Source organism: Salvelinus namaycush, unplaced genomic scaffold, assembly GCF_016432855.1.
Source record: "Salvelinus namaycush isolate Seneca unplaced genomic scaffold, SaNama_1.0 Scaffold3607, whole genome shotgun sequence".
Lineage (NCBI taxonomy): Eukaryota > Metazoa > Chordata > Actinopteri > Salmoniformes > Salmonidae > Salvelinus > Salvelinus namaycush.
The window spans coordinates 1-23,150 of record NW_024060572.1 but is presented as its reverse complement, the minus strand read 5'-3'; the positions used below and the strand labels follow the sequence as shown (position 1 = coordinate 23,150).

Here is a 23,150-nt window from a genome sequence, read left to right as displayed (position 1 = left end):
CTGCATTTCGCAACATAATGTTTCGACAAAATGCCAACAATATTTTGCTACAAACAAATGTTTCCACCTTTCGATTGGTCCACACAGTCTCTTTCACAACTGACTTCAAAGATCTCCATAAGCACGGGCATTGGCTCAAGTCATCCTCAAGGCTTGCCGCCAAGCAACGGTTTGTCATTAAACAAGACATCAGGGGGAGAGCGCGGACGCAGTCCCCCACTACATAAATTATGCAATCGAGATTTCCACATTTGGGAAATTCACCAGGGGTCAGCATAGCTGGCGTGCAATGGCTAAGCCTCGCCCTGGGTGAACCGCCTTTCTTGATCACGGTATCTCCCTTGCCAGGTAAGTATGAGTTATAGTCATCGGTGGAGGGCAAGTGTCTCCAGTGCCAACATTTTCGGCTAATGGTAAACACTTTGTGTTCGATAATATCACATCACATCGACCTGCGTTAATGCCGTTTAGGAATGCACTTGCAGACAGAGTGGTGAAAAAGTAGTTCATTTTGTTTACTAGATTATATCAGTGAACCACTAGATTCCCATCATGCAACACTGTAGAAAAATCACCAATGACTTTTTAATATCTTAACCTGTCTGATATCACAAATGTATGCGATATGACGAAATAAAATCACATTCAGACACACACACACACACCACACACACACACACAGACAAATGCATGAAAGCAATTGATTTATTATCGATAACATCTCACATTCTCTTGTACTTTTGATTTACGCCGTAAAAGAAGGGTTGTAATTCCACCATGGAAAACACAGGGCCATCAGACACCAGTCCAGTTCCACTCCTCACCAGCATTATTTCCTTTGATCATTTGAACAGGGCGAGGGAGCACAAGAGCACACACAAGCTGCATTCAGTAACAATATTCTTATTTGTCTTATGCATAAAAGGCAGTTGCTCCCTGACAACACAAGGAACTTTGATTGTATTAAAAGGGCAGGGGAGACTAGCCCATAGAAGCTGCATTTAGTCAATTCAGCATCAAATGCTTACTACAAGGCAGTGTTGCTGATGAAATAATGCCAGAGCACACCCTAGTGGACAAAATGCTTACAGCACCTGGTATTCCCAGGCAGTCTCCCATCCAAGTACTAACCAGGCCCGACCCTGCTTAGCTTCCGAGATCAGACGAGATCGGGCGATATTCAGGCTGGTATGGCCGTAAGCGAAGGACATACTCTTGGTACACCATATAAAGTCAAAGTGAGTCTGATAAACAGACATTGCATTCACCAATTAGATAAGCAGCTTGAACTTTGGCTCACTCAATAAGTGGAAGAAATTACATATACTGTAGCCATCACTTTTTAGCACAGATAGTTGGATGAAATACAAACAAACCTTGCTAACATTTCAAAGCGAGGGCACATATTTCAGCCTTGTGGGAAAAAACGGACAAATACAATGACTTCTGACAAATACATCATTCAGCAACAGTTTCCCATGCAGCTATCCTACTAGCCACAATAAATACACAAAAGCTCTGGATGTTGAAAACCTATTGCATTGTTCTGTGCTAAGGAGGAACGCATGTATGGACAATTTCATATTGGAAGGCATGGGCGCGTATGACACATCATGACCGGGGGGGGTTAGAGTGGCTTCTCAACTATCTCTTGATTGAAGTACCAGCGTGGCATAAATACAATGCTGCATTTCGCAACATAATGTTTCGACAAAATGCCAACAATGTTTTGCTACAAACAAATGTTTCCACCTTTCGATTGGTCCACAAAGTCTCTTTCACAACTGACTTCAAAGATCTCCATAAGCACAGTCAGTTGACTCAAGTCATCCTTAAGCCTGCCGCCAAGCAACAGGTTTATCATTAACAAAGACATCAGGGTAAAGCGCAAACGACCACTACCATAAATTATGCAATCGAGATTCCCACATTTGGAAAATTCGCAAGGGGTCAGCACAGCCAGAGTGCAATGGCTGAGCCCCACACTGGGTGAACCACCTTCTTGATCACGGTATCTCTTCTGCTTAGTGGAGGAAAAGTCGTCTCCAGTGCCAACATTTTCCGCTAACGGTAACCACTTTGTGTTCTGATAATATCATATCACATCGACCTGCGTTAAATGCCGTTTAGGAATGCACTTGCACACAGAGTGGTGAAAAAGTAGTTTATTTTGTTTACTAGATTATATCAGTGAACCACTAGATTCCCATCATGCAACACTGTCGAAAAAATCACCAATTACTTTTTAATATCTTAACCTATCTGATATCACAAATGTTTGCGATATGACGAAATACAATCACATTCAGACACACACACACACACAGACAAATGCATGAAACCAATTGATTTATTATCGATAACATCTCAGATTCTCTTGTGCTTTTGATTTACTCCATAAAAGAAGGGTTGTAATTCCAACATGGAAAACACAGGGCCATCAGACACCAGTCCAGTTCCACTCCTCACCAGCATTATTTCCTTTGATCATTTGAACAGGGCGAGGGAGCACAGAGCACACACAAGCTGCATTCAGTAACAATATTCTTATTTGTCTTATGCAATAAAAGGCAGTTGCTCCCTGACAACACAAGGAACTTTGATCGTATTAAAAGGGCAGGGGAGACTAGCCCATAGAAGCTGCATTTAGTCAATTCAGCATCAAATGCTTACTACAAGGCAGTGTTGCTGATGAAATAATGCCACACCCCCTAGTGGACAAAAGGCTTACAGCACCTGGTATTCCCAGGCGGTCTCCCATCCAAGTACTAACCAGGCCCGACCCTGCTTAGCTTCCGAGATCAGACGAGATCGGGCGTATTCAGGCTGGTATGGCCGTAAGCGAAGGTACATCTCTTGGTACACCATATAAAGTCAAAGTGAGTCTGATAAACAGACATTGCATTCTCACCAATTAGATAAGCAGCTTGAACTTTGGCTCACTCAAAAAGTGGAAGAAATTACATATACTGTAGCCATCACTTTTTAGCACAGATAGTTGGATGAAATACAAACAAACCTTGCTAACATTTCAAAGCGAGGGCACATATTTCAGCCTTGTGGGAAAAAACGGACAAATACAATGACTTCTGACAAATACATCATCAGCAACAGTTTCCCATGCAGCTATCCTACTAGCCACAATAAATACACAAAAGCTCTGGATGTTGAAAACCTATTGCATTGTTCTGTGCTAAGGAGGAACGCATGTATGGACAATTTCATATTGGAAGCGCATGGGCGCGTATGACACATCATGACCGGGGGGGGGTTAGAGCTGGCTTCTCAACTATCTCTTGATTGAAGTACCAGCGTGGCATAAATACAATGCTGCATTTCGCAACATAATGTTTCGACAAAATGCCAACAATGTTTTGCTACAAACAAATGTTTCCACCTTTCGATTGGTCCACAAAGTCTCTTTCACAACTGACTTCAAAGATCTCCATAAGCACAGTCAGTTGACTCAAGTCATCCTTAAGCCTGCCACCAAGCAACAGGTTTATCATTAACAAAGACATCAGGGTAAAGCGCAAACGACCACTACCATAAATTATGCAATCGAGATTCCCACATTTGGAAAATTCGCAAGGGGTCAGCACAGCCAGAGTGCAATGGCTGAGCCCCACACTGGGTGAACCACCTTCTTGATCACGGTATCTCTTCTGCTTAGTGGAGGAAAAGTCTCTCCAGTGCCAACATTTTCCGCTAACGGTAACCACTTTGTGTTCTGATAATATCATATCACATCGACCTGCGTTAAATGCCGTTTAGGAATGCACTTGCACACAGAGTGGTGAAAAAGTAGTTTATTTTGTTTACTAGATTATATCAGTGAACCACTAGATTCCCATCATGCAACACTGTCGAAAAAATCACCAATTACTTTTTAATATCTTAACCTATCTGATATCACAAATGTTTGCGATATGACGAAATACAATCACATTCAGACACACACACACACACACAGACAAATGCATGAAACCAATTGATTTATTATCGATAACATCTCAGATTCTCTTGTGCTTTTGATTTACTCCATAAAAGAAGGGTTGTAATTCCAACATGGAAAACACAGGGCCATCAGACACCAGTCCAGTTCCACTCCTCACCAGCATTATTTCCTTTGATCATTTGAACAGGGCGAGGGAGCACAGAGCACACACAAGCTGCATTCAGTAACAATATTCTTATTTGTCTTATGCATAAAAGGCAGTTGCTCCCTGACAACACAAGGAACTTTGATCGTATTAAAAGGGCAGGGGAGACTAGCCCATAGAAGCTGCATTTAGTCAATTCAGCATCAAATGCTTACTACAAGGCAGTGTTGCTGATGAAATAATGCCACACCCCCTAGTGGACAAAAGGCTTACAGCACCTGGTATTCCCAGGCGGTCTCCCATCCAAGTACTAACCAGGCCCGACCCTGCTTAGCTTCCGAGATCAGACGAGATCGGGCGTATTCAGGCTGGTATGGCCGTAAGCGAAGGACATCTCTTGGTACACCATATAAAGTCAAAGTGAGTCTGATAAACAGACATTGCATTCTCACCAATTAGATAAGCAGCTTGAACTTTGGCTCACTCAAAAAGTGGAAGAAATTACATATACTGTAGCCATCACTTTTTAGCACAGATAGTTGGATGAAATACAAACAAACCTTGCTAACATTTCAAAGCGAGGGCACATATTTCAGCCTTGTGGGAAAAAACGGACAAATACAATGACTTCTGACAAATACATCATCAGCAACAGTTTCCCATGCAGCTATCCTACTAGCCACAATAAATACACAAAAGCTCTGGATGTTGAAAACCTATTGCATTGTTCTGTGCTAAGGAGGAACGCATGTATGGACAATTTCATATTGGAAGCGCATGGGCGCGTATGACACATCATGACCGGGGGGGTTAGAGTGGCTTCTCAACTATCTCTTGATTGAAGTACCAGCGTGGCATAAATACAATGCTGCATTTCGCAACATAATGTTTCGACAAAATGCCAACAATGTTTTGCTACAAACAAATGTTTCCACCTTTCGATTGGTCCACAAAGTCTCTTCACAACTGACTTCAAAGATCTCCATAAGCACAGTCAGTTGACTCAAGTCATCCTTAAGCCTGCCGCCAAGCAAAGGTTTATTCATTACAAAGACATCAGAGTAAAGCGCAAACGACCACTACCATAAATTATGCAATCGAGATTCCCACATTTGGAAAATTCGCAAGGGGTCAGCACAGCCAGAGTGCAATGGCTGAGCCCCACACTGGGTGAACCACCTTCTTGATCACGGTATCTCTTCTGCTTAGTGGAGGAAAAGTCTCTCCAGTGCCAACATTTTCCGCTAACGGTAACCACTTTGTGTTCTGATAATATCATATCACATCGACCTGCGTTAAATGCCGTTTAGGAATGCACTTGCACACAGAGTGGTGAAAAAGTAGTTTATTTTGTTTACTAGATTATATCAGTGAACCACTAGATTCCCATCATGCAACACTGTCGAAAAAATCACCAATTACTTTTTAATATCTTAACCTATCTGATATCACAAATGTTTGCGATATGACGAAATACAATCACATTCAGACACACACACACACACACAGACAAATGCATGAAACCAATTGATTTATTATCGATAACATCTCAGATTCTCTTGTGCTTTTGATTTACTCCATAAAAGAAGGGTTGTAATTCCAACATGGAAAACACAGGGCCATCAGACACCAGTCCAGTTCCACTCCTCACCAGCATTATTTCCTTTGATCATTTGAACAGGGCGAGGGAGCACAGAGCACACACAAGCTGCATTCAGTAACAATATTCTTATTTGTCTTATAATAAAAGGCAGTTGCTCCCTGACAACACAAGGAACTTTGATCGTATTAAAAGGGCAGGGGAGACTAGCCCATAGAAGCTGCATTTAGTCAATTCAGCATCAAATGCTTACTACAAGGCAGTGTTGCTGATGAAATAATGCCACACCCCCTAGTGGACAAAAGGCTTACAGCACCTGGTATTCCCAGGCGGTCTCCCATCCAAGTACTAACCAGGCCCGACCCTGCTTAGCTTCCGAGATCAGACGAGATCGGGCGTATTCAGGCTGGTATGGCCGTAAGCGAAGGCACATCTCTTGGTACACCATATAAAGTCAAAGTGAGTCTGATAAACAGACATTGCATTCTCACCAATTAGATAAGCAGCTTGAACTTTGGCTCACTCAAAAGTGGAAGAAATTACATATACTGTAGCCATCACTTTTTAGCACAGATAGTTGGATGAAATACAAACAAACCTTGCTAACATTTCAAAGCGAGGGCACATATTTCAGCCTTGTGGGAAAAAACGGACAAATACAATGACTTCTGACAAATACATCATCAGCAACAGTTTCCCATGCAGCTATCCTACTAGCCACAATAAATACACAAAAGCTCTGGATGTTGAAAACCTATTGCATTGTTCTGTGCTAAGGAGGAACGCATGTATGGACAATTTCATATTGGAAGCGCATGACACATCATGACCGGGGGGAGGGTTAGAGCTGGCTTCTCAACTATCTCTTGATTGAAGTACCAGCGTGGCATAAATACAATGCTGCATTTCGCAACATAATGTTTCGACAAAATGCCAACAATGTTTTGCTACAAACAAATGTTTCCACCTTTCGATTGGTCCACAAAGTCTCCTTCACAACTGACTTCAAAGATCTCCATAAGCACAGTCAGTTGACTCAAGTCATCCTTAAGCCTGCCGCCAAGCAACAGTTTATCATTAACAAAGACATCAGGGTAAAGCTCAAACGAGCACTACCATAAATTATGCAATCGAGATTCCCACATTTGGAAAATTCGCAAGGGGTCAGCACAGCCAGAGTGCAATGGCTGAGCCCCACACTGGGTGAACCACCTTCTTGATCACGGTATCTCTTCTGCTTAGTGGAGGAAAAGTCTCTCCAGTGCCAACATTTTCCGCTAACGGTAACCACTTTGTGTTCTGATAATATCATATCACATCGACCTGCGTTAAATGCCGTTTAGGAATGCACTTGCACACAGAGTGGTGAAAAAGTAGTTTATTTTGTTTACTAGATTATATCAGTGAACCACTAGATTCCCATCATGCAACACTGTCGAAAAAATCACCAATTACTTTTTAATATCTTAACCTATCTGATATCACAAATGTTTGCGATATGACGAAATACAATCACATTCAGACACACACACACACACAGACAAATGCATGAAACCAATTGATTTATTATCGATAACATCTCAGATTCTCTTGTGCTTTTGATTTACTCCATAAAAGAAGGGTTGTAATTCCAACATGGAAAACACAGGGCCATCAGACACCAGTCCAGTTCCACTCCTCACCAGCATTATTTCCTTTGATCATTTGAACAGGGCGAGGGAGCACAGAGCACACACAAGCTGCATTCAGTAACAATATTCTTATTTGTCTTATGCATAAAAGGCAGTTGCTCCCTGACAACACAAGGAACTTTGATCGTATTAAAAGGGCAGGGGAGACTAGCCCATAGAAGCTGCATTTAGTCAATTCAGCATCAAATGCTTACTACAAGGCAGTGTTGCTGATGAAATAATGCCACACCCCCTAGTGGACAAAAGGCTTACAGCACCTGGTATTCCCAGGCGGTCTCCCATCCAAGTACTAACCAGGCCCGACCCTGCTTAGCTTCCGAGATCAGACGAGATCGGGCAGTATTCAGGCTGGTATGGCCGTAAGCGAAGGTACATCTCTTGGTACACCATATAAAGTCAAAGTGAGTCTGATAAACAGACATTGCATTCTCACCAATTAGATAAGCAGCTTGAACTTTGGCTCACTCAAAAAGTGGAAGAAATTACATATACTGTAGCCATCACTTTTTAGCACAGATAGTTGGATGAAATACAAACAAACCTTGCTAACATTTCAAAGCGAGGGCACATATTTCAGCCTTGTGGGAAAAAACGGACAAATACAATGACTTCTGACAAATACATCATCAGCAACAGTTTCCCATGCAGCTATCCTACTAGCCACAATAAATACACAAAAGCTCTGGATGTTGAAAACCTATTGCATTGTTCTGTGCTAAGGAGGAACGCATGTATGGACAATTTCATATTGGAAGCGCATGACACATCATGACCGGGGGGAGGGTTAGACTGGCTTCTCAACTATCTCTTGATTGAAGTACCAGCGTGGCATAAATACAATGCTGCATTTCGCAACATAATGTTTCGACAAAATGCCAACAATATTTTTGCTACAAACAAATGTTTCCACCTTTCGATTGGTCCACAAAGTCTCTTCACAACTGACTTCAAAGATCTCCATAAGCACAGTCAGTTGACTCAAGTCATCCTTAAGCCTGCCGCCAAGCAACGGTTTATCATTAACAAAGACATCAGGGTAAAGCGCAAACGACCACTACCATAAATTTTGCAATCGAGATTCCCACATTTGGAAAATTCGCAAGGGGTCAGCACAGCCAGAGTGCAATGGCTGAGCCCCACACTGGGTGAACCACCTTCTTGATCACGGTATCTCTTCTGCTTAGTGGAGGAAAAGTCTCTCCAGTGCCAACATTTTCCGCTAACGGTAACCACTTTGTGTTCTGATAATATCATATCACATCGACCTGCGTTAAATGCCGTTTAGGAATGCACTTGCACACAGAGTAGGTGAAAAAGTAGTTTATTTTGTTTACTAGATTATATCAGTGAACCACTAGATTCCCATCATGCAACACTGTCGAAAAAATCACCAATTACTTTTTAATATCTTAACCCTATCTGATATCACAAATGTTTGCGATATGACGAAATACAATCACATTCAGACACACACACACACACACAGACAAATGCATGAAACCAATTGATTTATTATCGATAACATCTCAGATTCTCTTGTGCTTTTGATTTACTCCATAAAAGAAGGGTTGTAATTCCAACATGGAAAACACAGGGCCATCAGACACCAGTCCAGTTCCACTCCTCACCAGCATTATTTCCTTTGATCATTTGAACAGGGCGAGGGAGCACAGAGCACACACAAGCTGCATTCAGTAACAATATTCTTATTTGTCTTATGCAATAAAAGGCAGTTGCTCCCTGACAACACAAGGAACTTTGATCGTATTAAAAGGGCAGGGGAGACTAGCCCATAGAAGCTGCATTTAGTCAATTCAGCATCAAATGCTTACTACAAGGCAGTGTTGCTGATGAAATAATGCCACACCCCCTAGTGGACAAAAGGCTTACAGCACCTGGTATTCCCAGGCGGTCTCCCATCCAAGTACTAACCAGGCCCGACCCTGCTTAGCTTCCGAGATCAGACGAGATCGGGCGTATTCAGGCTGGTATGGCCGTAAGCGAAGGTACATCTCTTGGTACACCATATAAAGTCAAAGTGAGTCTGATAAACAGACATTGCATTCTCACCAATTAGATAAGCAGCTTGAACTTTGGCTCACTCAAAAGTGGAAGAAATTACATATACTGTAGCCATCACTTTTTAGCACAGATAGTTGGATGAAATACAAACAAACCTTGCTAACATTTCTAAGCGAGGGCACATATTTCAGCCTTGTGGGAAAAAACGGACAAATACAATGACTTCTGACAAATACATCATCAGCAACAGTTTCCCATGCAGCTATCCTACTAGCCACAATAAATACACAAAAGCTCTGGATGTTGAAAACCTATTGCATTGTTCTGTGCTAAGGAGGAACGCATGTATGGACAATTTCATATTGGAAGCGCATGACACATCATGACCGGGGGGAGGGTTAGACTGGCTTCTCAACTATCTCTTGATTGAAGTACCAGCGTGGCATAAATACAATGCTGCATTTCGCAACATAATGTTTCGACAAAATGCCAACAATGTTTTGCTACAAACAAATGTTTCCACCTTTCGATTGGTCCACAAAGTCTCCTTTCACAACTGACTTCAAAGATCTCCATAAGCACAGTCAGTTGACTCAAGTCATCCTTAAGCCTGCCGCCAAGCAACAGGTTTATCATTAACAAAGACATCAGGGTAAAGCGCAAACGAGCCACTACCATAAATTATGCAATCGAGATTCCCACATTTGGAAAATTCGCAAGGGGTCAGCACAGCCAGAGTGCAATGGCTGAGCCCCACACTGGGTGAACCACCTTCTTGATCACGGTATCTCTTCTGCTTAGTGGAGGAAAAGTCTCTCCAGTGCCAACATTTTCCGCTAACGGTAACCACTTTGTGTTCTGATAATATCATATCACATCGACCTGCGTTAAATGCCGTTTAGGAATGCACTTGCACACAGAGTAGGTGAAAAAGTAGTTTATTTTGTTTACTAGATTATATCAGTGAACCACTAGATTCCCATCATGCAACACTGTCGAAAAAATCACCAATTACTTTTTAATATCTTAACCTATCTGATATCACAAATGTTTGCGATATGACGAAATACAATCACATTCAGACACACACACACACACAGACAAATGCATGAAACCAATTGATTTATTATCGATAACATCTCAGATTCTCTTGTGCTTTTGATTTACTCCATAAAAGAAGGGTTGTAATTCCAACATGGAAAACACAGGGCCATCAGACACCAGTCCAGTTCCACTCCTCACCAGCATTATTTCCTTTGATCATTTGAACAGGGCGAGGGAGCACAGAGCACACACAAGCTGCATTCAGTAACAATATTCTTATTTGTCTTATACATAAAAGGCAGTTGCTCCCTGACAACACAAGGAACTTTGATCGTATTAAAAGGGCAGGGGAGACTAGCCCATAGAAGCTGCATTTAGTCAATTCAGCATCAAATGCTTACTACAAGGCAGTGTTGCTGATGAAATAATGCCACACCCCCTAGTGGACAAAAGGCTTACAGCACCTGGTATTCCCAGGCGGTCTCCCATCCAAGTACTAACCAGGCCCGACCCTGCTTAGCTTCCGAGATCAGACGAGATCGGGCGTATTCAGGCTGGTATGGCCGTAAGCGAAGGCTACATCTCTTGGTACACCATATAAAGTCAAAGTGAGTCTGATAAACAGACATTGCATTCTCACCAATTAGATAAGCAGCTTGAACTTTGGCTCACTCAAAAAGTGGAAGAAATTACATATACTGTAGCCATCACTTTTTAGCACAGATAGTTGGATGAAATACAAACAAACCTTGCTAACATTTCAAAGCGAGGGCACATATTTCAGCCTTGTGGGAAAAAACGGACAAATACAATGACTTCTGACAAATACATCATCAGCAACAGTTTCCCATGCAGCTATCCTACTAGCCACAATAAATACACAAAAGCTCTGGATGTTGAAAACCTATTGCATTGTTCTGTGCTAAGGAGGAACGCATGTATGGACAATTTCATATTGGAAGCGCATGACACATCATGACCGGGGGGAGGGTTAGAGCTGGCTTCTCAACTATCTCTTGATTGAAGTACCAGCGTGGCATAAATACAATGCTGCATTTCGCAACATAATGTTTCGACAAAATGCCAACAATGTTTTGCTACAAACAAATGTTTCCACCTTTCGATTGGTCCACAAAGTCTCCTTTCACAACTGACTTCAAAGATCTCCATAAGCACAGTCAGTTGACTCAAGTCATCCTTAAGCCTGCCGCCAAGCAACAGGTTTATCATTAACAAAGACATCAGGGTAAAGCTCAAACGACCACTACCATAAATTATGCAATCGAGATTCCCACATTTGGAAAATTCGCAAGGGGTCAGCACAGCCAGAGTGCAATGGCTGAGCCCCACACTGGGTGAACCACCTTCTTGATCACGGTATCTCTTCTGCTTAGTGGAGGAAAAGTCTCTCCAGTGCCAACATTTTCCGCTAACGGTAACCACTTTGTGTTCTGATAATATCATATCACATCGACCTGCGTTAAATGCCGTTTAGGAATGCACTTGCACACAGAGTGGTGAAAAAGTAGTTTATTTTGTTTACTAGATTATATCAGTGAACCACTAGATTCCCATCATGCAACACTGTCGAAAAAATCACCAATTACTTTTTAATATCTTAACCTATCTGATATCACAAATGTTTGCGATATGACGAAATACAATCACATTCAGACACACACACACACACACAGACAAATGCATGAAACCAATTGATTTATTATCGATAACATCTCAGATTCTCTTGTGCTTTTGATTTACTCCATAAAAGAAGGGTTGTAATTCCAACATGGAAAACACAGGGCCATCAGACACCAGTCCAGTTCCACTCCTCACCAGCATTATTTCCTTTGATCATTTGAACAGGGCGAGGGAGCACAAAGCACACACAAGCTGCATTCAGTAACAATATTCTTATTTGTCTTATAAATAAAAGGCAGTTGCTCCCTGACAACACAAGGAACTTTGATCGTATTAAAAGGGCAGGGGAGACTAGCCCATAGAAGCTGCATTTAGTCAATTCAGCATCAAATGCTTACTACAAGGCAGTGTTGCTGATGAAATAATGCCACACCCCCTAGTGGACAAAAGGCTTACAGCACCTGGTATTCCCAGGCGGTCTCCCATCCAAGTACTAACCAGGCCCGACCCTGCTTAGCTTCCGAGATCAGACGAGATCGGGCGTATTCAGGCTGGTATGGCCGTAAGCGAAGGCACATCTCTTGGTACACCATATAAAGTCAAAGTGAGTCTGATAAACAGACATTGCATTCTCACCAATTAGATAAGCAGCTTGAACTTTGGCTCACTCAAAAAGTGGAAGAAATTACATATACTGTAGCCATCACTTTTTAGCACAGATAGTTGGATGAAATACAAACAAACCTTGCTAACATTTCAAAGCGAGGGCACATATTTCAGCCTTGTGGGAAAAAACGGACAAATACAATGACTTCTGACAAATACATCATCAGCAACAGTTTCCCATGCAGCTATCCTACTAGCCACAATAAATACACAAAAGCTCTGGATGTTGAAAACCTATTGCATTGTTCTGTGCTAAGGAGGAACGCATGTATGGACAATTTCATATTGGAAGCGCATGACACATCATGACCGGGGGGAGGGTTAGACTGGCTTCTCAACTATCTCTTGATTGAAGTACCAGCGTGGCATAAATACAATGCTGCATTTCGCAACATAATGTTTCGACAAAATGCCAACAATGTTTTTCTACAAACAAATGTTTCCACCTTTCGATTGGTCCACAAAGTCTCTTTCACAACTGACTTCAAAGATCTCCATAAGCACAGTCAGTTGACTCAAGTCATCCTCAAGCCTGCCGCCAAGCAAAGGTTTATTATTTACAAAGACATCAGAGTAAAGCGCAAACGACCACTACCATACATTATGCAATCGAGATTCCCACATTTGGAAAATTCGCAAGGGGTCAGCACAGCCAGAGTGCAATGGCTGAGCCCCACACTGGGTGAACCACCTTCTTGATCACGGTATCTCTTCTGCTTAGTGGAGGAAAAGTCTCTCCAGTGCCAACATTTTCCGCTAACGGTAACCACTTTGTGTTCTGATAATATCGTATCACATCGACCTGCGTTAAATGCCGTTTAGGAATGCACTTGCACACAGAGTGGTGAAAAAGTAGTTTATTTTGTTTACTAGATTATATCAGTGAACCACTAGATTCCCATCATGCAACACTGTCGAAAAAATCACCAATTACTTTTTAATATCTTAACCTATCTGATATCACAAATGTTTGCGATATGACGAAATACAATCACATTCAGACACACACACACACACACAGACAAATGCATGAAACCAATTGATTTATTATCGATAACATCTCAGATTCTCTTGTGCTTTTGATTTACTCCATAAAAGAAGGGTTGTAATTCCAACATGGAAAACACAGGGCCATCAGACACCAGTCCAGTTCCACTCCTCACCAGCATTATTTCCTTTGATCATTTGAACAGGGCGAGGGAGCACAAAGCACACACAAGCTGCATTCAGTAACAATATTCTTATTTGTCTTATAAATAAAAGGCAGTTGCTCCCTGACAACACAAGGAACTTTGATCGTATTAAAAGGGCAGGGGAGACTAGCCCATAGAAGCTGCATTTAGTCAATTCAGCATCAAATGCTTACTACAAGGCAGTGTTGCTGATGAAATAATGCCACACCCCCTAGTGGACAAAAGGCTTACAGCACCTGGTATTCCCAGGCGGTCTCCCATCCAAGTACTAACCAGGCCCGACCCTGCTTAGCTTCCGAGATCAGACGAGATCGGGCGTATTTTTTTTTTTTTTTTTTTTTATTATAAAAAAGTTTCAATTACAATATTTTATCAAATGTACAATACACAAAAACCGAGACTAACATAGGCAGGTGAACAATTCACCCCCTATCAAATCAAAGAACTCAAATAAATAAAATACAACAAAAACTAATAAAAGCCTAACATAAATTCCAATCTCACAAAACAGGCATGTTGAAATCAACTCTCGAACAACTATGAAAACCAATAAATTAATAAACATACCAATACTTTCAAAAATTATAAGTGATTCTTCCACCATCCACGTTTGAAATCAACCCACTCCCCTCCACAAAAGCTTCATCAAAACATTCCTTTCCATAACAATAAAACATATCTATATGCTTCTTTAACAATACTACAAAAATATCCCACACCCTTACCTTCTTCCCCTCAAAAAAAGCATAATTCCTCCTACAAAAAATAGCATACCTCAAGAAACTCAAAACAACATTCAACAAACCCACATTAACACCCTCACATTTACCAGACACGCCAAATAACACCAATTCATCCCACACATATTTTTTCAAAATATCACCCCCCCAGTTTCTATGAATCATTCCCTTTACTTTACAAAATAAATCTTTTAACTCCTTACATTCCACAAACAAATGCATTAAATTTTCCGGTGACTCACCACATAAGTCACATTCTCTATTTATTTCCCTATTGATTTGATGTAAAACCACTTTTGTATATATACGATTATGCCTTATTTTAAAATCGTTACTTTCACATTCCATACTATTATATTTTACATTTAAAGTTTTCCATATCTTTTTTACGTCCAAAGTCGGAAAAATTCCTTTCCAAACTTTCTCCGCAGCTGGCCTTTTCACATTTTTCTCTACCATTATTTTATAGAATCTTTTCACTGGGATACTAGATAAATGAGCCTTCTCCTTACTGTTACCAATAAACAAATTTGGAAAGACAAATAAATCTTCCCTAACAACTTCACTATTTATTAAATCCACCCATTTACTTGGTATACTTTCTTTTATCTTCTCATACATATTTCTCACTGTTCCCCTACCCACCTCTACATCCCATTCATGGATGGTATCAAAAATAGCTTCCTCAGGAAAAAAACCTGGAATTACCTCATATGTGTAATCTTTTATTTGTCTAAGACCTGCACTCATGAATACTTCACTATATAACACCTTTTCTTTGTACTTAAGTTTCTCATTCAGAAAAACAGGATGATTCATAATTAGGTCAATATGCCCACACTCATAATACACATTAGGCAACAACTCTGCCCATGCATTTAACACTTCTTTATAAAAATCTGGTACCTTTTCACACATTTTCCTTTTAAGACCCATCAACAAACCATTATCTTCACATCCACCACTCTCATCTAAATAGACTTTGAAAAAATGTTTCCAGCCATAATCTAAGCTGTCATACAAATATTTCTTTACTATTTTTATCCTAATAGCTTTTCTTTTAACATCCAAATCTACAAGTTTTAAACCTCCATCATCATAGTCTGCTATCAATGTTTTCTGCGCAATTCTAACACCTTTACCATCCCATATAAAATTAGACACCACATTATTCAATTCATTTAGAACCCACTCTGGCATGTCTAGAACTCCCAAAACATACACAAGTTTAGATGATACCAAAGCATTTACTACAATTATTTTACCTTTTAACTTTAATTTTCTATTTTTCCAGAAATTCAAAGTTTGCTTGATTTTATTGAGGATCCCTGTCCAAGTTATATCCCTTGCCTCTTTCTCCTCTACACCAATATGTACTCCCAGCACCTTCATAAAATCCTTAGCTACCTTAAATGGAATCTCACACTTATTTGCATTGATATCCCCAAAGAACATAATTTCCGTCTTCTCTATATTAACTTCAGCCCCCGATGCCTTACAATAGATATCTATGATTTTCATAATGCTTTCAATGCTACCTACATCCTTCACAGTAAAAGTAGTGTCATCAGCGTACTGATGTATAACACTGACACCACCACCTGGGATTCCCACACCCCTCACCTCTTTGTCTCCAAGTATTAAAACAGCTAAAGGTTCTGTAGAAACACTGTACAACAGAGCTGACAAAGGACAACCCTGCCTTACTGACCTCTCTATAGGGAAAGTATCTGTTAACACTCCGTTACATTTAACACAACTTTTTGCTCCACTATACAACAAGTTAATCCAAGATACAAATTTTGGCCCAAAACCAAACCTCTCCAAAGTCTGTAGTAGAAAACTATGTTCCACTTTATCAAAAGCTTTCTTAAAATCTAAACTTAAAACTATACCACCTTCATTTTTCATTTGATTAACAACATCTCTAATTGTACAAATTACATCGGCAACATCTCTTCCGGGTATTCCGTAGGCTTGTGTTGATGTAATAATACTTCCAATCACCATTTTCATCCTATTAGCCAAAACTTTAGTCAGTATTTTATAATCTGAATTCAGAAGACTAATAGGCCTATAATTTTCTAACTTTAACCTACTGCCTCTATTTTTAAACAAGATGGTTAACATACCAATTGACATAGACTCAGGGATTTCCTTATTCTCTTCCATATACTGAAAAACCTTCAATAAAATGGGTGCCAAAATATCCACAAAAGCTTTATAGAATTCATTTGTTAAACCATCCAAACCTGGACTTTTATTTCCTTGAGTGTTCTCAATTGCTTTCTTGATTTCCACAATTGAAATATCTTCATCACACATCATTCTATCTGCCTGAGATACTTTGGCACTGATTTTCTCCAACACTTTTGCAACACACACTTTGTCCACATCATTCTTTTTATAAAGATTTCTGTAAAAGGATTCAACTGAATCTAAGATGTCAACAAAATCATTTACCTTTACACCTTTTTCATTTTCTAATTCTACAATATAACTCTTAAATTTCTTTCGTTTTTCAAGCCCCAGAAAAAAGGAAGTACATTTCTCTCCCTCCAAGGCGTACTGTGCCTTACTCCTAACAATAGCCCCTAAACATTTCTTTTTTTCATAAAACCCTAGCTCTGCATGGATTTTCAAATAGTTCACAACATCATAGTCTGGATCAGCATCAGCCTTTTCAAGTTCATGTAACATCCTATTTCTAAGCATTTTTTCTTTCTGCTTATCTAAACGGTTACGATTTTTAGAGTACCTAATACTCCTGTTTTTTACTTTAACTTTCACTTCCTCCCACCATAAACACACATTCTCTTTTAACAGTACATTAGACATTTCATCCTCGATACATTCAACAATTTCCTTTATATAACTTTCTTCCTTTAACAGACTGGCATTTAAACACCAGACACCTCCCCCCCTCATCTCCACAGCAAAACCTATCTGAAATGACATTACTGCATGATCACTGTATGCTGTAAAATTATATGTCATCTTCTGAACCTGCTGTACCACATCTACCTTTGCTAAACATAAATCAATTCTACTTTGTTTTAGTTCATTTAACACCACCTGCCTTCTCGAAAACTCTCTTCTATTTACATTTTCAGCCCTCCATATATCTACAAGATTTTCCTTATTCATTAATTCCCGTAAAGCATTTCTAGACGAATCATGTCTGAAACTATCACATCTCGAGACATCCATTCTAGTACACTTCACGTTAAAATCTCCTACTAGTATACAGTTCTCTGAACACAGTGTTCTTAGGTTATTAAACATATCTCTCCTTTCCGCTTCAATATTCGAAGCATAAACATTAATTAGACGAAAAATGACATTTTGCACTTCAAACTCAATAACAATAATTCTTCCCTGATTATCTGCATATACCTGCTTGACATTTTTAACCACATCATTTTTTACCAAAATAGCCACTCCACATGTTTTATCACTTCCGTGACTACAAAAAATGAGCTCAGACCATTTGCTCTTAATTTCCAGCATTTTGGCGTCCGTCCAATTAGTCTCTTGAAAACACCACATGTCCGTTTCAACAGACACCAAAACCTGCTCCAATTTGTTCATATTTCTTAAACTGTTGCCATTTAGTGATGCAACTCTAATCATTGTTAATATATGCAGAAATATAGCCAAAAACAAACATGTCATTTCAAAATAGACTTTTTCTTTTTTCCAGATCCCGTCACCTCCTTAGCTTTCACTAATGCTCTCTTATTTCTAGCAAACCGCTGAAAATCCTCAATATCTATTTCTTCGTCTGACTCCTGACTTGTACTTGTAAGGGGAGCAACATCCAAGCCTTTTGTAAAACATTCTTTAACAGTGCCATCAACTCCAGTGGACCCAGCCCTCTCCTTGGTTTCATTTTCACACAGGTTTAAAGCTGGTTCAGGCACCTGAGAAGCACCCTGCACCATCTCTACCTGTGTATCCAATTCACCAATCATGTGCTGCTGCTCCACCTTGTCAGCAGCAGAGACCAAGACTGCGTCTCGAGTACTGCCAGAAGGCATTACATACTCTCCAAGCATATCTATAGCTGTCTCTGGAATCACCTGCGACACACTTTCCATATCACTCTCTTCCTCCCCCTCCATAGTCTCACTCCTCTCAACCTCTTCTTCAGTAATGAGGTCCAGTGTTTGCAGAAATAAGACATCCTTTTCCTTCTTACATTTACATCTGTCCTTAGGTCTGTCACACCTTCTACACATATCACCGATGTTCGAACATTCTCTGGCATAATGTCCTTGTTCACCACATTTATGACATACAAATTCTGGACATTCTTTGAGTATGTGTCCCGGTTGAATACATAGTCTACATACCTTCACTTGGTTATCGTGGATCACTCGGAAATATTCAAATCCTTCTACAGTGTTGAATTTGGTTGAGTAAGGTAATGATTGCACACTGTCCGTAAACTTCACCTTACAAAATCTCGTCCCGTCCACAATGTCCGTTCCTGGCCACATCCTCCTCTTGATTGGTGTTGTTGCGTTCACATTCCATCCTTGTAATTTGTCATGTATTTCCTCATCCGTAATATATGCCGGCATGTTCAAAAAGGACACCACAAGTTCATCATTTCCCAGTTCTTTCGCCATTATTTGGCAGCTCTTTATTTTTAGCCCGTCTAGTAGTCTTTCTTTTCCTTTCGCGTGTGACATGGTTATTTCGTACTTATTTCTGTCCTTCATTCTACATCCCAATATCATTCCACATACTTCTTTTATTCCTCTCAGCAATTCCATCGTTGTTATTTTTTCTTCTCCAATAACTTCCACGTTCACCGTCAATTCTTTCTCATATTTTCTTCTCCTCAACTCTTCATTCGACGCTCTTTTTTCTCCGTTGTCCATTCTCATTGTTGTTGTTATTCTTGATGTCGAAGCCATTGTATCCGTCCAATTATTTTACTTAGAATCCCCCAAACAGCTCACGCCGTTGGGGGATAAAAACGCAAATATTTACAAAGAAAATAAGCTACACTCCCCACACAAACTTCCAAACTTAAAGTATATAAACCAGCAAAACCAAAAACGATTTTCTCTCTACAAACAATTCACAAACAATCCAACACCTGCTGCTCACTCACTTCCTGAAACTTCCAAAAAGGGGCGTATTCAGGCTGGTATGGCCGTAAGCGAAGGCACATCTCTTGGTACACCATATAAAGTCAAAGTGAGTCTGATAAACAGACATTGCATTCTCACCAATTAGATAAGCAGCTTGAACTTTGGCTCACTCCAAAAGTGGAAGAAATTACATATACTGTAGCCATCACTTTTTAGCACAGATAGTTGGATGAAATACAAACAAACCTTGCTAACATTTCAAAGCGAGGGCACATATTTCAGCCTTGTGGGAAAAAACGGACAAATACAATGACTTCTGACAAATACATCATCAGCAACAGTTTCCCATGCAGCTATCCTACTAGCCACAATAAATACACAAAAGCTCTGGATGTTGAAAACCTATTGCATTGTTCTGTGCTAAGGAGGAACGCATGTATGGACAATTTCATATTGGAAGCGCATGACACATCATGACCGGGGGGAGGGTTAGACTGGCTTCTCAACTATCTCTTGATTGAAGTACCAGCGTGGCATAAATACAATGCTGCATTTCGCAACATAATGTTTCGACAAAATGCCAACAATGTTTTGCTACAAACAAATGTTTCCACCTTTCGATTGGTCCACAAAGTCTCTTTCACAACTGACTTCAAAGATCTCCATAAGCACAGTCAGTTGACTCAAGTCATCCTCAAGCCTGCCGCCAAGCAAAGGTTTATTCTTTACAAAGACATCAGAGTAAAGCGCAAACGACCACTACCATAAATTATGCAATCGAGATTCCCACATTTGGAAAATTCGCAAGGGGTCAGCACAGCCAGAGTGCAATGGCTGAGCCCCACACTGGGTGAACCACCTTCTTGATCACGGTATCTCTTCTGCTTAGTGGAGGAAAAGTCTCTCCAGTGCCAACATTTTCCGCTAACGGTAACCACTTTGTGTTCTGATAATATCATATCACATCGACCTGCGTTAAATGCCGTTTAGGAATGCACTTGCACACAGAGTAGGTGAAAAAGTAGTTTATTTTGTTTACTAGATTATATCAGTGAACCACTAGATTCCCATCATGCAACACTGTCGAAAAAATCACCAATTACTTTTTAATATCTTAACCTATCTGATATCACAAATGTTTGCGATATGACGAAATACAATCACATTCAGACACACACACACACACAGACAAATGCATGAAACCAATTGATTTATTATCGATAACATCTCAGATTCTCTTGTGCTTTTGATTTACTCCATAAAAGAAGGGTTGTAATTCCAACATGGAAAACACAGGGCCATCAGACACCAGTCCAGTTCCACTCCTCACCAGCATTATTTCCTTTGATCATTTGAACAGGGCGAGGGAGCACAAAGCACACACAAGCTGCATTCAGTAACAATATTCTTATTTGTCTTATGAATAAAAGGCAGTTGCTCCCTGACAACACAAGGAACTTTGATCGTATTAAAAGGGCAGGGGAGACTAGCCCATAGAAGCTGCATTTAGTCAATTCAGCATCAAATGCTTACTACAAGGCAGTGTTGCTGATGAAATAATGCCACACCCCCTAGTGGACAAAAGGCTTACAGCACCTGGTATTCCCAGGCGGTCTCCCATCCAAGTACTAACCAGGCCCGACCCTGCTTAGCTTCCGAGATCAGACGAGATCGGGCGTATTTTTTTTTTTTCTCTTTTATTATGAAGAAACACATAACATTTACAACATTCAATCAACAATCAAAAGGTTGAACAATTCATCCTTTTACAAAATCAAAAAAAGAAAAGAAAATAAAACCTATTAGAAACACAATCATCCACCAAAACCAATTAATAATTAAAAACAAGTTTTCCATTCGACCCAATTTCAATAAAATTGCTCCCCCACACAAACAATTTTTCAAAATTACATCCACCATATTTATATATTACTTCTATATCTTTCTCTAACATACTTCTAAATAAAACCTCTACACTCACAATTTTCCCTTCATAATGTCCCAAATTCCTTCTTAGTCTTACAGCGTATCTGGCATGACTAAGAACAAAATTCATCAAATTAAAATTAATAACTTTGCTTTTCCCAGTTAAACCAAAAAGAAACAACCTCCTCCACTCAACCCCAGCAACAATCTCTTCTCCCCACTGTTGTACTAAAATCCCCTTTAAAAACTTATGAAACTCATCTAATCTACTACATTCAACAAAAAAGTGCATAAAATTTTCCACCCCCGTACCACAAATATCACATTCTCTTTTAATATCTCTATTTATTTGATGTAAAACCACGTTCGTAAAAATTCTATTATGTTTCATTTTAAAATCATTGTCTTCACATTCTATAGAATTATATTTTACATTTACATTCTTCCATATTGATTTTACATCTATATTTGCAAACACCCTAGACCACACTTTTTCCGAAGCAGGAGTTTTTATCTCTCTTAAAATACATTTTTCATAAACTTTCTTAAACTTTCAAACCTGACAAATCATGCCTTCTTCCCATTACCTTCATAATATAAAACCGGTAAACCCCTAGCTCTTGTTGCCACCTCTTTATTTATTAAAAACACCCACTCCCCAGGAAGACCATCCTAATATTCTCTTATACATGTTCCTCCACAGTAGTTCTACTTATTTCATCATTTTCTTCAACCACATTATCAAATATTGCCTGACTTGGAAGGAACCCCGGAATTACCTCATATAAGATGTCCCCAATCTGTCTCATCCCAGCCCTCATAAAATATTTACAAAAACAACATCTTATTATTATACTGTATCTTGGGATTTAAAAAAATTGGCTGATTTAAAATATTGTCTAAAATGGTACACTTCATAATAAATATTTGGTAAAAACTCCCCCCAAGCCTCAACACTTCTCTATAAAACAAAGGTATATTACCTAACATTTCCTTTTTCATACACATCAATAAACCATTGTCCCCCATCCTCCCAACCTCCTGCAAATACTCCTTAAAAAACCTTTTCCATCCATAATCTAATTCCCCATAATAATATTTACGTACCATTTTGACTCTAATTGCTGTTTTCCCTTACACATTTAAATCCACCAACTTCAAGCCCCCCTCCTCATAACCTGCAATCAAAGTTTTAAAAGCTATTTTCACCCCCTTCCCTTACCATAAAAAATCAACTACAATTTTATTCATTTCAGATAAAACCCATTCTGGCATATCCAAAACATTCATTACATAAATAAAATTGACATCAACAATGAATTTATGACAATTACTTTCCCTTTTAATTTCAAAGACCTCCCCCTCCACATATTTACCACCTTCCTAACTTTGTTTTAACCCCACTCCATGTCATATCCA

The 23,150-nt window shown here is 39.7% G+C and overlaps 10 non-coding genes and 8 pseudogenes across 10 annotated transcripts; all 18 read right to left on the bottom strand.

Annotated features, from left to right (window-relative positions):
• Positions 1-191: 191 nt before the first annotated feature.
• Positions 192-356, bottom strand: LOC120040535. The gene has a single exon (XR_005475691.1). It is a non-coding gene; the product is annotated as a U1 spliceosomal RNA (small nuclear RNA).
• Positions 357-1,082: 726 nt separating this feature from the next.
• Positions 1,083-1,202, bottom strand: LOC120040534. Its single transcript, XR_005475690.1, has one exon. It is a non-coding gene; the product is annotated as a 5S ribosomal RNA (ribosomal RNA).
• A 679-nt stretch (positions 1,203-1,881) lies between these two features.
• LOC120040539 lies at positions 1,882-2,031 on the bottom strand (annotated as a pseudogene).
• A 693-nt stretch (positions 2,032-2,724) lies between these two features.
• On the bottom strand, positions 2,725-2,843 carry LOC120040532. Its single transcript, XR_005475688.1, has one exon. It is a non-coding gene; the product is annotated as a 5S ribosomal RNA (ribosomal RNA).
• A 683-nt stretch (positions 2,844-3,526) lies between these two features.
• LOC120040538 lies at positions 3,527-3,676 on the bottom strand (annotated as a pseudogene).
• Positions 3,677-4,369: 693 nt separating this feature from the next.
• Positions 4,370-4,488, bottom strand: LOC120040549. The gene has a single exon (XR_005475696.1). It is a non-coding gene; the product is annotated as a 5S ribosomal RNA (ribosomal RNA).
• Positions 4,489-5,165: 677 nt separating this feature from the next.
• LOC120040537 lies at positions 5,166-5,315 on the bottom strand (annotated as a pseudogene).
• Positions 5,316-6,007: 692 nt separating this feature from the next.
• Positions 6,008-6,126, bottom strand: LOC120040548. The gene has a single exon (XR_005475695.1). It is a non-coding gene; the product is annotated as a 5S ribosomal RNA (ribosomal RNA).
• A 674-nt stretch (positions 6,127-6,800) lies between these two features.
• On the bottom strand, positions 6,801-6,948 carry LOC120040545 (annotated as a pseudogene).
• Positions 6,949-7,639: 691 nt separating this feature from the next.
• LOC120040533 lies at positions 7,640-7,759 on the bottom strand. Its single transcript, XR_005475689.1, has one exon. It is a non-coding gene; the product is annotated as a 5S ribosomal RNA (ribosomal RNA).
• Positions 7,760-8,431: 672 nt separating this feature from the next.
• LOC120040544 lies at positions 8,432-8,581 on the bottom strand (annotated as a pseudogene).
• A 696-nt stretch (positions 8,582-9,277) lies between these two features.
• LOC120040547 lies at positions 9,278-9,396 on the bottom strand. The gene has a single exon (XR_005475694.1). It is a non-coding gene; the product is annotated as a 5S ribosomal RNA (ribosomal RNA).
• Positions 9,397-10,065: 669 nt separating this feature from the next.
• Positions 10,066-10,220, bottom strand: LOC120040541 (annotated as a pseudogene).
• A 692-nt stretch (positions 10,221-10,912) lies between these two features.
• Positions 10,913-11,031, bottom strand: LOC120040540. The gene has a single exon (XR_005475692.1). It is a non-coding gene; the product is annotated as a 5S ribosomal RNA (ribosomal RNA).
• Positions 11,032-11,695: 664 nt separating this feature from the next.
• On the bottom strand, positions 11,696-11,857 carry LOC120040542. The gene has a single exon (XR_005475693.1). It is a non-coding gene; the product is annotated as a U1 spliceosomal RNA (small nuclear RNA).
• Positions 11,858-12,550: 693 nt separating this feature from the next.
• On the bottom strand, positions 12,551-12,669 carry LOC120040531. The gene has a single exon (XR_005475687.1). It is a non-coding gene; the product is annotated as a 5S ribosomal RNA (ribosomal RNA).
• A 672-nt stretch (positions 12,670-13,341) lies between these two features.
• Positions 13,342-13,491, bottom strand: LOC120040546 (annotated as a pseudogene).
• A 7,056-nt stretch (positions 13,492-20,547) lies between these two features.
• Positions 20,548-20,697, bottom strand: LOC120040536 (annotated as a pseudogene).
• Between the last annotated feature and the right edge of the window lie 2,453 nt (positions 20,698-23,150).